The following is a 16,578-nucleotide window of genomic DNA, read 5'->3' on the forward strand; positions in this document are numbered from 1 at the left end:
AGAGAGAGAATGAAAGAATGCTTCCATCTGTATTCAGACACAATTAGTTCCTTCTCTTGGTATGGATAGGATTTTTCATTCTAAATACTTCAGAGCAGTCATGCATAATTGTACTATTGAGAATAGCAAAGTCATTTGCAGCTGGTCATCTTAGAACATAGCTATTGCTTTGTATAAAGTACATTTCACTATCTTGAGTTCATGAAGGATTGTTCAAGTTGTTGTTTTTCTGAGAATATTCTGCTCATCATTTCTCATAGAACAATAATATTCCATCACAAATAAATGGTACAGTTTATTGAACCATTCCCCAATTGATAAGTATTGCCTCAATTTCCATTTTTTACCCTGAAAATAGAGTTTCTGTGAATATATTTTATCATATAAGTCATTTTCCTTTTTTTTTTACTTTTTGTATATCTCTTTTGGTATTTATGCCTAGTAGTGGTATTATTAGGTCAAAGCATATACATGATTTTATAGTCCCCTGGGCACAGATCATATCTTTTAATTATTTATCACTGGGAGATGGCATATATATATAAATTTGACTAAGTTCATTCTATATTTGAGAAATGAGGCCTTATCAGAGAAACTAGCTTAGAAATTCTTTTTACAGTTACTATTGCTAACTATATCCTCCCAATAATTTCCTCTGCCCTATCACCCTGTCCCTCCTCAAAAGTGTTTTGATACTGATCACTCCTTTCCCCAATATGTCCTCTCTTTTATCATCCTCCCCTCTTCCCATATCACATTTACTTCCTCCTTTTTAGCAATTTAAGATAGATTTTATACCTATATTGACATATATATACTTTCTCTTTGAGCCAATTCTGAGACCAGTAAGATTCAATCATTCTCTCCTCCCCTCTTCCCTTCCATTGTAAAAGGTCTTTCTTGCCTCTTTTCATAACAATTTACACCATTTCACTTTTTCCTTTCCCTTTCTTCCAGTACATTCCTTTCTCATCCCTTAATTTCATTTTTAAAAAGATATTATATCTTTAGTTTCAACAAAAGCAAAAACAAAAATAATTTGTCCATGTTTAAACAGTTTGTCCATCAGAAGCAGCTACATCCAAAGAAAGAACACTGGAAAATGAATGTGAACTATTTGCATTTTTGTTTTTCTTCCCGGGTTATTTTTACCTTCTGAATCCAATTCTCCCTGTGCAACAAGAGAACTGTTTGGTTCTGCAAACATATATTATATCTAGGATATACTGCAACATATCTAACATATATAGGACTGCTTGCCATCTAGAGGAGGGGGTGGAGGGAGAGAGGGGGAAAATCAAAACAGAAGCGAGTGCAAGGGATAATGTTATAAAAAAATTACCCTGACATGGATTCTGTCAATATAATGTTATTATAAAATAAAATAAAATATATATTAAAAAAAAAGAGTTTGTCCATGTTGAGTTCCTTAAAATTGTTCTTTGATATTGGCTCTTATATGTTAAATTTTCTGTTAATTTTGGGGTGGTTGTTAAAAAGTCCTGAAAATGTACAATTCTATTAAATGTCCATTTTTTTTTCTCATTGATAATTATGGATAATTTTGCTGATATGATTTTTTTGGCCACAGACCTAGTTCTTTTGCTTGTCTATAGATATGATTCCAATATCTGTGGTCTTTTATGGTAGCTGTTAATAAATATTGTACAATTCTAATTGTACCTCCAGTGTATTTGAATTTTTTTTCCTTTTTAACGCAAAATTTTCTCTTTGATCTGGAGCCTCATAATTTGGCAATGATATTCCTATGTGTTTTACACAAAGGATCTCTTTGAAGTGGTGATCAATTTTACTTTTCCCTCATTTTCTATCACTCCAGAATAATTTTCTGGGATTATTTCCTGCATTATTGCATCAAGATTCTCTTTTTAGTTACAACATTCCGACAGCCCAATTATTCTTATATTTTCTCTTCTTGAACCGTTTTCCAGATCTGTTGCTTTTCTTATGAGTTGTTTCGCATTCTGTTCTATTTTCTCAGTCCTCATAATCTATTTTGTTATTTCTTAGTCTCTCATAGCTTCACTGGTTTCCCCTTGCCCAATTATAATTTTTAAAGAGATTTTCATCATTGAGATTCTGTACTTCCTTTTCTAATTGGTCAATTTTTTCCCATAATTTCTAGTTTTTCTTGGATGTTTTTAATTTTTTCTTTATTTTTTTCTCAATGTCTCTGATTTGATTTTTGAAATCTTTTTTGAGTTCTTCTATACATTCTCTCTGGGCAGGAAACCATTTTATGTTAATTTTTAGACTTGTAGAAGCTTGTTTTACTAAAATTCCCTCCTCTGAAGATGAATCCCAGTCTTCCCTGATCCCATAATATGTTTCAGTGGTGTGACTCTTTCTTCTTTGCTGGTTCATTTTTTTTTTTTTTTTTTAATGAGAGGTATTAGTGTAAGCACCTCTAATTATGGTGTGGGGAGGGGGGAGGGAGAAATAATGCCTCAAGCTTCTCTTCAGCTCTCCATTCTGACCAGAAATCACAAACTAAGAGTTCCACCATCCTGCCAGTGACCACAGCCACCAGCCTCTCCTGCCCCATTGCTTCTGCACTCACTAGGTGCTAGTTTCTTCTCGCCCAGATCTGTGTCACAGCAAAACAGCTTGGTCTGGTACTCCCAATCAGCTAAGAGTCCCTCTGTCCTCTCTGACTCAAAACCGCTCTGGAAAAAACAGTCCAGGAGGTAAAAGTGTCTATAGTTCCTCCTGAGGCTTCAGCCACACTCAACTAGCCTGAGGGGTCCCCACTTGATATTTCTGCAAAGCTGGCCCTAAGGTGTTTGCACTTCAGACAGGTTAATTCTGGTCTATGGTCTTTCTTCAGATCTTTGCAAGTTTTATCAGGAAGATTTCTGTTCTGTCCCAAGTCTTCTTGTTTTATTGTTGTTGTTGTTTTTTACTTCTCTATTTTTGCCCTGAAGTGAAAATTTGTTTTATTTTTGGGGGAAATTGGGAGAGCTTGAAATTTACTAACTTATTCCTCCATCTTCCAAGAATCCTCCCTTCTTGCTTGATTTTCAAAATCCCTTTTGAACTCTTCAGTTACCTGAGACCAAAATTGTTTTTCATGGAGGTTTTTGATGTAGGAGTTTTAACTTTGTTATTTTCTTCTGAGTATGTGTTTTGATCTTCTTTGTCACCATAATAACTGTATATGGTCAAAACCTTTTTCTGCTGACCTTCCAAGTCCTCGTGGGCTGAGATTTTTATAAACTATCATTGCTGCTGCTGATTCAGAGGTCTTGCTTTGCTGGTGCTGGGGCCAGTGCTGAGGTAGGGCCTGTGTGGACACAGCCTGTATTGAGATTATGTGCTGGGCTCCCACCCTGATTTCATAAACATTTTCTGCTGATTTTCCAAGTTTTATTTGGTGTTTCTGGGCTGAGAGGGCTGGAAGCCACCAGTACTGTGCTGATTCAGAGGTCGTTAGACCTGTTCCTGTCTGCTGGCATGGAGCCATGGCTGGGGCTGTGCCCCAGCCTGAGCTGGCACATCTGTGTAGAGAGCCACAGATAGTGGGGGAACTCTGGGTGAGGTATAAAACCCTTCAGCCCAAGAGAACGTGACTACAATGTCTGATTCTTCTCTCATCTCCTTTTAGGGTGTTCTCACCTTTCCTAAGAAGTCAAGGGAGTTCTACTTGAAGAAGGGATACTTACAGTAAAGAGGCATTTACATATCAATAGCAGGGTCCTTATAATTAGCACCTGTGCAGTGTGCTATGGTGATATAATTGTACTAAGGTATTTAGGGGCTAAGAGGACTTGAAATAAACTTCTTCTCTAGGCCTCAGTTACTTATTTGTAAAATTAAGGGATTAGATTCCTTTAAACTTTAAATTCTTATCCTTTGAGTGGCAGAGTCATACTCTAAACTTAGGTCACTGAATTCCAAATTCAACACAATTTCCATTTTTCCTTATTATCTTCTCATGGCTACTAAGAGACCAAAGGGCAGACCAGAAACAAAAAAACCATGATATCGATTTTCCAGCCTGGAGAACGTCTATACCAGAAAATGTTCACTCTATCCTTTCTCCTTTCTCATTTTTTGACCTTTCTCTCTGCATTGCACTTTCCTCCTTTGTTTCTGAGCTGAACCTCAAATGCAGAATATGCCTTCATACACTTTGTTTCTGGCAATGGAGATGCTTCAGTAGCAGCATTCAGAATAGCACCAATTTTATGGAAGCAGCCATTGTTTTTTACCCATCTTTTAATAGCATAGACAACTTTGATAAAGATGGTTATAGCCTATAGAGTCATATAAGTGTATATGTATACATACTCCATATATGAGAAGGAGAAAAGGTCAATGGATTTGGCAATTAAAAGATCATTTGAAAGTTCAAAGAGTTTTAGCTCAATGATAAGACTATAAGCCATATCAAAAAAAAAAATAATAATTAAAAGAGAATGATAAGAACAGAAGTTAAAACTCCAAGCACAGATACCTTTTTCAAGAAGTTTAACTAAGAAAGAAATGAGAGGTATAAGATATTATGAAGATGTGTGGAGCCATTCAGGAGTTTTAAGAATGTGGGTGAGTGGGTTGAGTATGTTTTGCTTTAGTTTGCTTTTCATTGGGAGTTAACAAGCATTACATAGAGAGAAAGTAATAACATTTAACATGATCAGAGTGTCCATGGGGATAATTTGCTGACGAACAGGAAAGCATGATGTCTAGGAAGAGAGAAGAAATTTTGATGAAGTGCTATCATGTGAAACAACTTGATGTAAAAGAGGAGATAATGGATTGTGATGTCAAAGAGTAATGGGTTGAAGGATGTGGTGAGACAAACAGGAGGGGAAAAGACGCAGATAATTGTAAATGGCCTCCCATCTGCTATGTATCTAAGATCATGAAAAAATATTCATGAAGATTTGGAACAATGCCCAAAAGGCTATCTAACAGTGCATACCTTTTGATCCAGCAGTGTTTCTACTGGGCTTATATTGTAAAGAGATCTTAAAGAAGGGAAAGGGACCCATATGTGCAAAATTTTTGTAGCAGCCCTTTTTGTAGTGGCAGAAAACTGGAAACTGAGTGGATGCCCATTAATTGGAGAATGGTTGAATAAGTTATGGGATATGAATATTATGGAATACTGTTGTTCTATAAGAAACAATCAGCAGGATGATTTCAGAGAGGCCTGGACGGACTTATGAACTGAAGCTAAGTGAAATGAGCAAACCAGGAGATCATTGTACACAGAAACAGCAATATTATATGACAACCAATTCTGATGAACATTACTCTTTCCAATCATAAGACGATTGATGCCAGTTCCAATGATCTTGTGATGAAGAGACATCTACACCCAGAGAGAGGATTCTGGGAACTGAATGTGGATCACAACATAACATTCTCACTCTTTTTGATGTTGTTCACTTGCATTTTGTTTTCTTACTCATTTTCTTTCCTTTTTCATCTAATTTTTCTTGTACAACATTGTATGTCTACACATATTGGATTTAACATATATTTTAACATATATAACTTATATTTGATTGCTTGCCATCTAGGGGAGGGGGAAAGGGAAAGGAGGGGAAAATCTGAAACACAAGGCTATGCAAGGGTCAATATTGAAAAATTATCCATGCATAAGTTTTGAAAATAAAAAATTTAAAAAATATTCATGAAGTTTGGTGTTTGACTCATGTGATTCAATATATACTACAAATAATAATATAATTATCTTTCAATTCAATACAACTCAACAATTATTTTGTATTTATGACTATAAAAATTAGAGTAGCACTTAGCACCCAGTGTTATTGTGAGAATTGTGAGTCAAATAGCAGTGTAAACCTCAAAATAGCCATTAGCTATTAATATTGTTCCTTCTTATAAAGCAGCAAAGTGCTGTGGCAGGTATAAAGGAAAACAAAACAAAAGAGAAATTAAATTAAAGCCTGTCCATGGTTAAAAGAGCTTTCTATTGGACAATAGAAGGAAGCAATTAATATAGTTTATACATAGGGAAGTCAATGCAATAGGTAGATAATAGAAAGATAGATAGATAGATAGATAGATAGATAGATAGATAGATAGATATAGATAGATAGACAGACAGATAGGTAGATAGGCAGATAAAATAATTTAAAGGAAAAATTATCAGTGTAGTAACAATAGGGAGTTCAGCCTGATCTTCATGTAAGAGCTTTAAGCTGGACTTTGGATGAATGCATGAGATTCTAAGAAGTAGAGGCCAGGAGAGATTTCATTCTTTTTTTTTTTTTTTTTTTAATAACTTTTTATTGATAGAACCCATGCCAGGGTAATTTTTTACAGCATTATCCCTTGCATTCACTTCTGTTCCTATTTTTCCCCTCCCTCCCTCCACCCCCTCCCCCAGATGGCAAGCAGTCCTTTACATGTTGAATAGGTCACAGTATATCCTAGATACAATATATGTGTGCAGAACCGAACAGTTTTCTTGTTGCACAGGGAGAATTGAATTCAGAAGGTAGAAATAACCCGGGAAGAAAAACAAAAATGCAAGCAGATTATATTCATTTCCCAGTGTTCTTTCTTTGGGTGTAGCTGCTTCTGTCCATCTTTGATCAATTAAAGCTCTCTTTATCGAAGAGATCCACTTCCATCAGAATACATCCTCAAACAGTATCGTTGTTGAGGTATATAATGATCTCCTGGTTCTGCTCATTTCACTTAGCATCAGTTCATGTAAGTCTCACCAGTCTTCTCTGTATTCATCCTGCTGGTCATTCCTTACAGAACAATAATATTCCATAACATTCATATACCACAATTTACTCAACCATTCTCCAATTGATGGGCATCCTTTCATTTTCCAGCTTCTAGCCACTACAAACAGGGCTGCCACAAACATTTTGGCACATACAGGTTCCTTTCCTTTCTTTAGTATCTCTTTGGGGTATAAGCCCAGTAGAAACACTGCTGGATCAAAGGGTATGCACAGTTTGATAACTTTTTGAGCATAGTTCCAAATTGCTCTCCAGAATGGCTGGATGTGTTCACAATTCCACCAACAATGTATCAGTGTCCCTATTTTCCCACATCCCCTCCAACATTCCACATTATCTTTCTCTGTCACTCTAGCCAATCTGACAGGTGTGTAGTGGTATCTCAGAGTTGTCTTAATTTGCATTTCTCTGATTAATAATGATTTGGAGCATATTTTCATATGTCTATAAATAGTTTCAATTTCTTCATCTGAGAATTGTCTGTTCATATCCTTTGACCATTTATCAATTGGAGAATGGTTTGATTTCTTATAGATTAGAGTCAATTCTCTATATATTTTGGAAATGAGGCCTTTATCAGAACCTTTGATTGTAAAAATGTTTTCCCAGTTTATTGTTCCCCTTCTGATCTTGTCTGCATTTGTTTTATTTGTACAAAAACTTTTCAATTTGATATAATCAAAATTTTCTATTTTGTGGTCAATAGTGATCTCTAATTCTTCTTTGGTCATAAATGCCTCCCTCTTCCACAGGTCTGCAAGGTAAACTATCCTATGCTCTTCCAATTTATTTATAATCTCATTCTTTATGCCTAGGTCATGAACCCATTTTGACTTTATCTTGGTGTACAGTGTTAAGTGTGGGTCAATGCCTAGTTTCTGCCATACTGATTTCCAATTTTCCCAACAATTTTTGTCAAATAATGCATTTTTATCCCAGAAACTGGTGTCTTTGGGTTTGTCAAACACTATATTATTAAAGTTATTGGCTGTTTTGTCCTTTGAACCTAATCTATTCCATTGATCAACTAGTCTATTTCTTAGCCAATACCAGATGGTTTTAGTAACTGCTGCTTTATAATATAATTTTAGATCTGGTACAGCTAGGCCACCTTTATTTGATTTTTTTCCTTAATTCCCTTGAAATTCTTGACCTTTTGTTTTTCCATATGAACTTTGTTGTTATTTTTTCTAGTTCATCAAAGTAGTTTTTTGGGAGTCTGATTGGTATAGTGCTAAATAAATAGATTAATTTCGGTAGTATTGTCATCTTTATTATATTTGCTCTCCCAATCCAAGAGCATTTAATATTTTTCCAGTTGGTTAAATCAGACTTTTGTAGTTTTGCTCATACAGTTTCTGATTTTCCCTTGGCAGATAGATTCCTAAAAATTTTATACAATCAGTAGTTACTTTAAATGGAATTTGTTTTTGTAACTCTAACTATTGGGTTTTGTTAGTGATATATAAGAATGCTGATGAGAGAGATTTCATTCTTGACAATGAGAACTACATTTGCCACATGAAAGAGATGGGAAACAGAAGGCAAATTTAGAGAAAAGCTAGTAGGCTAATTTGACCTTAATGGAGTATTTTAAATGGGGAATAATACAAGATTAGAAAAGCAGGTAAAAGACAATTTGTGGAGAACTTGTAATGGTAATTGTATGCAGTATGTTTTATATTTTTCCTAGGGGCAATGGAAAGCCACTGAAGATTTTAGAGTAGAGGAATATTATGATCAAATGAAGATTTAAACAATATTAATTTGACATCTATGTGGAGAATGGGTAATAGATGAGACAGGAAACATAAAAGATTAATGAGGAAACAATGGCAATGGTCTGGGGGAAAGATGATATTCTGAACTAGGGCATGAGATTATGGATATAGGTGAATGAGAGAAAGAAAACTTTCTGGTGTCATCTTTCACTATTTTGTCTTTTAATTCATACACTGATGAAGAGATTTGCTACCCTTCTCATTATCTAGGTCATCCCCTCTACAAATACCTTGATTCTATCCCTCCATGTTATCTTTAGCTTATTGTTCTTCAGTTTTCTCATTTTTTCAGGCTTCCTCATCTTGGGTGCACTTCCTTGCTGCCTACAAACTGCCTTGATGACCCTACCCATCCAGCCTCATGTACAGTTTGGGTAACTAGAAGGATAGTCCAATATAAATCAATAATGAAACAAATACTTACCCTGCAAGCAGTTATTATGTTTAGTATATTCCAGGCATTTTGGTACATGAGGGAATTTGGAGATGAATGATTTTAGATATGCTGAGTGTGAGATCCCCATGGAATATATAAGTTAAAATGTTCAGAAGCACATTGGTAATGCAGACTGTCCTTCAAAGCTTTTAGTGTGTGTGTGATTTATTTATTGATGCACTTCTATTTTCCTCTGATGAAATTCAAGCTTCTTGAGGACAAAAACTGTACTGATTTTGTCTTTGTGTCTCTGATCCCTAGCAGAAAAATAGGTAGATCATGAACATTTAATTCATGTTTTTATTTGTTATAGGCTTAGTATTCACCTGCTGAGGTGATAATTGAACCCAGAAGAGAGTCAAAGATAGACATTCTAGTATTCATGCAGGTCTTTTCTATTTCCCTTTACATCCTGGTTTGCCTTTGGCTTTATGTCAGAATTTCACCAGCGCCCATTATATCCAGTGTTCATTTCTCCATATCTTGAGGAAAAATACATTCTCTCTTGAATGTAGAGCTTATTGCTACTAAATTTAGTAATCCCAGATAAGTTTGAGAGTTCATTACAGCAGGTCCACCTTGCATTGAGTTGGGTTAACTTAATTGTGGATAGCTCTCCTCATGTTAACGGCAATACTGAAAATAATTTAATACAGTCTGGGGCACTTTACCCATTCTGTGAACTCTAGATAAGTCCCAGATGAGCTACAGAAAGGAAGCAATATATGATCAGGCAGGAGGTCTCAACTTATTAGCACTATGCACTGGGGCTGCTACTACATACAAAACCAAAGCTTCCTAAATATACTTCTCTATATATTTAGGTCTTCCTGTGTCTCATCCCTGTCTTTCTTCCTATGTCTCTGTCTCTGTTTCTCCTTTCAAGTACTCATTTATAATGTGTGTTTATTGGGTCTATGAAGCTTTTTAACTTTGAATTATTCCTGATTGAGGCTGATGACCTTTAGACTTTTAATCTCACTCTAATGGACAGAGATACAAATTGAGATCTGATAGCTAATAAGCCGACATGCATTTATTAAGTGCTTACTATGTGACAAGTATAGAAATCCTTTCTCAGTGCTTTTTTCTCCTAAATCTATAATGTTTCTTCTGAGAGTCACAACACTACAGTAAGGAAGATTTTCCCAGTATTACTATTTTCATTTTTGTGGAAGAAGATTTTTTTAAGGGGGATAAAATGTTAGTCAATGACTTTTTGGGGTTTATTTTAGTTATGTCTGACTTTGAGATTCCATTTGAAGTTTTCTTGGCAAAGACACTGAAGTCGTTTGCCATTGCATTCTCCAACTCATTTTACAGAAGAGGAACCTAAGACAGTGAGTGTTAAATGACTTGAATAGGGTCACACAACTAGGAAGCATCTGAAGCTAGATTAGATTTTCCTACCTCTAGTTTTAGTACTTTATTTCCTGTGGCACCTAGCTCTTTTGGAAGATTCAAAACCAGGTTTTGCTGACTCCATGATCTTATTTCCTGTGGCACCTAGCTCTTTTGGAAGATTCAAAACCAGGTTTTGCTGACTCCATGATCTATTTGTTGTGACATTTTTAATTGTTTTTTTTTTTTTCTGCTTATGTATGTGTCTTAGCTTTTTGAATACACATTTCTTTATGAATCATGTTGGAAAAGAAAAATCAGAACAAAAGGAAAAAGTAGAGAGAGAGAAAAACCAGGAAAAAGAAGTTAACATAGCATGTATTGATTTGCATTCAATTTCCATAATTATTTTTCAGGATGCAGATGGCATTTTCTACACAAAATTTATTGTTATTGCCTTGGATCACTGAAGTACTAAGTCTTCCACAGTTGATCATCATACAATTTTGCTATTACTATGAACAATGTATTCCTCGTTCTGCTTATTCCACTCAGCATCAGTTCATATAAATCTTTCAAGTTCTTTCTAAAATCAGCTTATTCATCATTTTATAAAACAATAAGATTCCATTACCTTCATATACTACAACTTGTTCATTCCCCAATTGATGGGCACCCACTCCTTTTCCAATGCTTTGCTACCACAAACACATTTTGCACACGTGGGTCCTTTCCCCTCCTTTATAATTTCCTTGGGATACAGACCCAGAAATAGTAATGCAGGATCAAACGGTACACACAGTTTTATAGCCCTTTGGGTGTAATTCCAAATTTTCTCCAGAATGGATTTTGCTATGACATTAACACTGGATGAATCACTCACCATTTGAATATTCATTTTCCTCATAAAATAAAATAGTTTAAAAATAATATGTGAAAAATTCTTTTCAGTTCTAAATAGGAATGAAGTATAGTAAAGTGATACAGATCAAAAGACTTAAGGTAGAATCCTGATACTACCATTTATTAGCTGTGTGAATATGGTCATTGCAATCTTCTTTCATTCATCATCTGTTAGAATCCTTACAAAGTGATGTCAGTTGCCTAATTTAGCATGGTACTTAGCAAATCCTCTAGCTCACTAATGTATTTAGTTGGAGTTCACACTTTTGGGAGATTGAGAGTCAGAAGCCCTCTCTCGAAGGCAAGACAGATTCATTCCAACTTTCATTTTGGTGCTGTCTGGAGATATTTGGAAGAAGGGAAGCTGAAGCTGACAGAGCACTCTGGGACTTCCTTAAAGAAGAGAATACCACAATCATCTGTAAAATGGGGATAATACATCTCTTCTGAATACTTAAGAGATTCTTGCAGAAATCTCATGCATCCCAATGATCTTGTATTCTGATCATAATTTTTACATTGATTTATGCAGACTACCATCTACAGTTCTGTGGGGATTGTGTTTATGCATTCCCATACTTTTGCCACAGGGTATCCTTAACTTAAGTTCTTTTGAGGCCAATAAGCTACTAGTAGGATGAGTATAATATTGCTGTACTTAACTTATGAATCTTATTATGTGATCATTCTGAATTTTTCAATTATGTGAAAAAGCTTTCTATGTTAAGTATAAAGTAAATGTCATTTATTATTTTGATTTGGAAACTTGGTCTTTAATAATACATTTATAGCAAAGTATTGAGTAAGTACTTTTGACTAATAGAGGGCTTTTAATTCACTTAATGTAATTATAGAATGCAAGGAAAAGTTAACAGAGACAATAAGATATAAGGGCTAATCCTTTTAAACCTTCCCAAACTGGATCATATGTATCTCATAAATTGTGCCTCTTTTAAAATTTCATTGTCACATTGCATATTTAAAACAAACAAACAAATAAGCAAACAAACAAAAAAACTAGTTCACTTTGTTGAGGAGCACCAGAGGATCATCAGGCACAATGAACTTATCCCTTTTGTGGGATAATCTTTTTAGGAGTATAAAATTTAAAAAGCAGGGGATTTAGATCTGTGAAATAAGTTGAGAAGAAAGACCACTACTATAAAGAAACTAGCTTTAGAGGACATTTTTAACTTTTTAACTCTTGGAGGAAGATTCCTTTTCTTTTTCCCCACTCCTCTAAATAGTGGCAATGGAATTTTGACATGGAAGCTTTTGTCAGAATCGATATTACCAAATGGACTTTAGAGCAATATGTGGAATGGAGATCCTTCTCAGGAAGTGAGGATTCAAAAGCAAGCCTTCCACTGGTCCTAGAATATGATATATAGCCCTTAAAGTTCTTAGCAGAATTCTAGGCTAGTCTGATAATTGGAGTCGGAGCTGATGGCAGTAATGGTATATCAAAACATTTAAGGAACATTCATTGAAGTAACAATTCAGGAAAGAGTTATCCAGTAAGGTCCAATAAAGTCTAGTTGAGATTGAGGGACCAAAATTTGTGGGAACTCTGCAGATAAAGCATTTGGTTATGTAGAACTGAAGAATCAAAGTGGAAACTCTACCTAATTATGAGGAATAGGCACATATGTACCTCTGTACTCATAAAATATATGTATATCCACTCTTTCCATGGATGTCAAGTATGTTCCTGGGAGAATGATCTCCAGGTTATGTTATTACAATTCTATTTCAGTAAAACCCTTGGCCTTAAGAAAAGTATATTCTTTGGACTCAAAAGAAACATATTGATAGGAACATGGGGCCTATAATTTTTGGATTATGGACCCATACAATATTTAACATTCCCTTTGGTAGTTCCCTTGGGGACATGTGATGACCATGCTAGCACCCAGGACACCCCAGAATCAGCTGGAGTCAGGATAAGCAAAAGTCCTTAGGCCTTATTCTTGATCTTTAGACATAGGATTGAACAAGAAGGAAGCAGAATCTCCCCAACCACCTTCTCCTTTGTCTACTGCCGAAGTGTGATTCTGGCCAGTCTTACTGTAGTCCCTCCTACAATCCTCTGTATACACCAATCATTGAACCAGCACAGGATAGTGGAAAGGACCATTTTCCAAGCATATGCCCATAGAGTATTGTCCAATCAGTAGTTAGCCTCAAGTGTTCGGCAGTCCTGACTTCAGTGCATTGACTCAATAGTGTCAGCCCTCTATAGAAACACATTCTTCAAACTGAAGTTGGGGAAGTGGTAACCTACAGGGGAAAAAAAAAATCTTCTGAAAGAATATCTTTTCCCCCACCTCCTCAGTTGTTTCTATTCTAGCTAAACCTCAGTTAACACCTCCTTTCCTGAGCTTTTTTTCTCAAAACAATCAATGCTCTGAAACTTTTAAAATTGGAACATCATTTGGCTTTTAAATGTCTTACAGATAAACTTGTTTGTGCACAGTAGCCTTCTCCCCTGTGATTCATTTCCAGTCCTATTGAATATGGCTCCCTTAAGGAGAAAGTTAAATCCTAAATTAGTTGCAAATATCACATCTGTAGCCCATTTAAAGAGCCAGATTATCTTTACCTAAATAATGAAACTAAGTCATTAGATATATTAGTTTCCATACACTGAGAGAAGTAGAGAAAGTGAGGAAGAAGGAAAAAAGAATGAGAAGTGACAGAAAGAAGAAATATAAATATAAAGAGATAAATATGCATATATATGTGTGTATAGACATCCATTTATATATATATATATATATGTAAAGATAGATACATATGTTGCTTATGTTTGTAGAAATCTCATGTATACACTGCTTGCATATAATAAAAGCAAAAGAAGAGATGTGTGAGAGGAGAGATACAGAGAGTAATAGAGAGACAGAGAGAGAAAAGGGGTGGGAAACGAGGAATAAAAAGCTACTGAAAAAGAAAGCTCCTTCGTACAAAGCTTGTGCATAGGAATGGCAAATGTGCACTTTTGATTTGATTAGTTTCTGAAACATAAGCCTTAAAAGAAGTGTGAATCACTGCAAATTTTGCAGCTGTTTCTAGTATTGTGGGCTCCAAATCACCCTGAAGATTAGGGCTCTTTACACCATCAAAGCACTCAAGCATGCACAATTCCCCAAACTTACAACTGTTTGCCTCTTGAGCAGACAAACACTCTGTCAGCGCCATGAAGGTACTTCTTGCCCATGAGATACAGGGAAAGAAATCCCCAAATCTCTCAACTGATTTAGGACAGATTTCAAACTGCTCAAAATTCAAAGGCTAATCCAGCTAATAAAACAGAAACTTGTTGATTTAATAGGGCAGTTGAAACCAGATTTCATTTTTTGGAGATTCACAGTTGTTTCAGGTGTTTAATTTCTTTTCTGTCTAATAAACTTTATGAGTCTACTCTCTGTTATCCTCAGAGAGGCCTAAGGCTGCTGACAGAAGTGTCATCGTTTTCTTCCTCCTTATAGTAGAATAAGAGGTTAGAAAACTTTTTTCCCCTTCAGTGTTTTAAGCTGTGAGAAATCACCTAAAGAAAATTAAATAGCTACTAAAAGAACAAAAGAAGGGTATCAAATTTCAAGGAATGAAGTCCCAGTACTCTGAGAAACCCAGAATGCATCAATAGTTCTTACCATAGGAGCAGAAGAAAAAAAAAATAGATGTATTCATATAAATATAGATATATAAATTTCTCACTGCATATATAGATAAATATCTGTGTCTTGTACATATACATGCATGTATGCATGTTTATAGTTTTTTCTCAATGTACATATATATTATATATGTATGTATAATATTAATAAATATGTAATAAGAGAGAAAAAAGAGAGGGGATAGGAAGAGGATGCATGCATAATATGTAATGGACATGTATATGCGTGCACATATAAAACATATATATACAAATAAAACATATATCTATAATCCTCCTAAGTTTGTATTTTATAAATTCAACTTTCTGTAAAGAATCCTGAAAGGAATTTGCATTTTTAATAAATCACCTATATTATCTTTCCTGTATTCTAAACTGTGCTGTCTCTGCTCTTGATCTCCTTAGCCTCCCCCAGCAAACATTAAAAACAAATAAAACTTAAAAAAAAATAAATACAAAATTGAAAAAAATATCTTCCAAGTGAAAGCAGAAGACTGGACAGATGGAGAGACCTCTACCTCCATAGGCAGAGTAAAAACTTAGCTTGAGACCATTTTGGTCAAGCCAGGAGACCTTCACCTATTATGTCCAACAGTCTGTTGTTTGCCTCCACATTGTCTGTCCCCTCCCCATTGTGTTCTTTCTCTAAGTTCAGATGAGGATTCCACTTGGTTGGCCCTAACTTTCTCCATGTGTTCCTACTTCTGCTCTCATTTCTCTTTCCCAATCCCCATGTGTCCTTGAACTATATGCAGACCTTGAGTATATTGTCTTCTTCCTGCCTCCCTCCTTGCATCCATATCCATGTACAAGTTAACATTAAATAAAAGCTACTTTATGTAGAAGTCTCTGGAGAGGTCCATTTATATATAGGAAGCAGTATATATATGTATATATGTAATTCATACATATATATAATGAAAGTACAGGCTTACTAAAAGGGTAAAGACATAGGCCTGAATTAAAGCTACGGCCAATTCTAGGATTGTGAGAAGGAAGAGGATGATGAGTGTGATGGAGGATAGTAGGATGTTAATGTATATGAGAAAAATATTAATATATATAATAAATATATTATATAATTCTATGCAATGAGATCGATATTTATATCTGTAGATAGAAGAGAGATAATAGACAAATAGATACATAGATAGATAAACACTAGCAACATTCCATTAAAAAATTATGTTTAAAGTTAAATAAGTAAATAGCATCATAGAATGAGCCTTTCTGAACTACCTCCAAAGGAGGAGCTAAATTCTACAGTACAGTGAAAACTAAATTTTGTTACCAAAAAAAAAAAAATAAGGCAAATTTGTTGAGAAGAAATGTGCCAGTCATACACCAAAAGAGATTCTCAGGACATTATCCGAAAAGGTCTCCCTACAAATCACAAACTTAAACTGGAAAGCAATCTAAGTTCAGTATACAAGGCTGTGACTTAAGCTTTAAAAGTGAGGGAGCCTAAGAGGTTTTCAGTAGAATCTTTTCCCCCGTTCAGCACTTAACTATTAGTTATAAAAACCTTATGATTAAGTCACCCTCCAAAGATTTTTAGAACCTTTGATTCCTTTATATAATGACAATACTCCCCTTTCAACATAGTATAATGACTTTTCACCAATGTGAATCCAAAAAACCAATATAATTAGTGACTTTTCTTCTTCATGGTCTGAATATATAATATGG

The 16,578-nt window shown here is 35.0% G+C and overlaps 1 pseudogene; it reads left to right on the forward strand.

The window, feature by feature from the left end:
• Positions 1-14,409: 14,409 nt before the first annotated feature.
• Positions 14,410-16,578, forward strand: part of LOC127544010 (transcription factor E2F6-like) — a 174,962-nt pseudogene continuing 172,793 nt past the window's right edge.

The sequence above is a fragment of the Antechinus flavipes genome, chromosome 1, assembly GCF_016432865.1.
Source record: "Antechinus flavipes isolate AdamAnt ecotype Samford, QLD, Australia chromosome 1, AdamAnt_v2, whole genome shotgun sequence".
In the NCBI taxonomy this organism is placed as follows: Eukaryota; Metazoa; Chordata; class Mammalia; order Dasyuromorphia; family Dasyuridae; genus Antechinus; species Antechinus flavipes.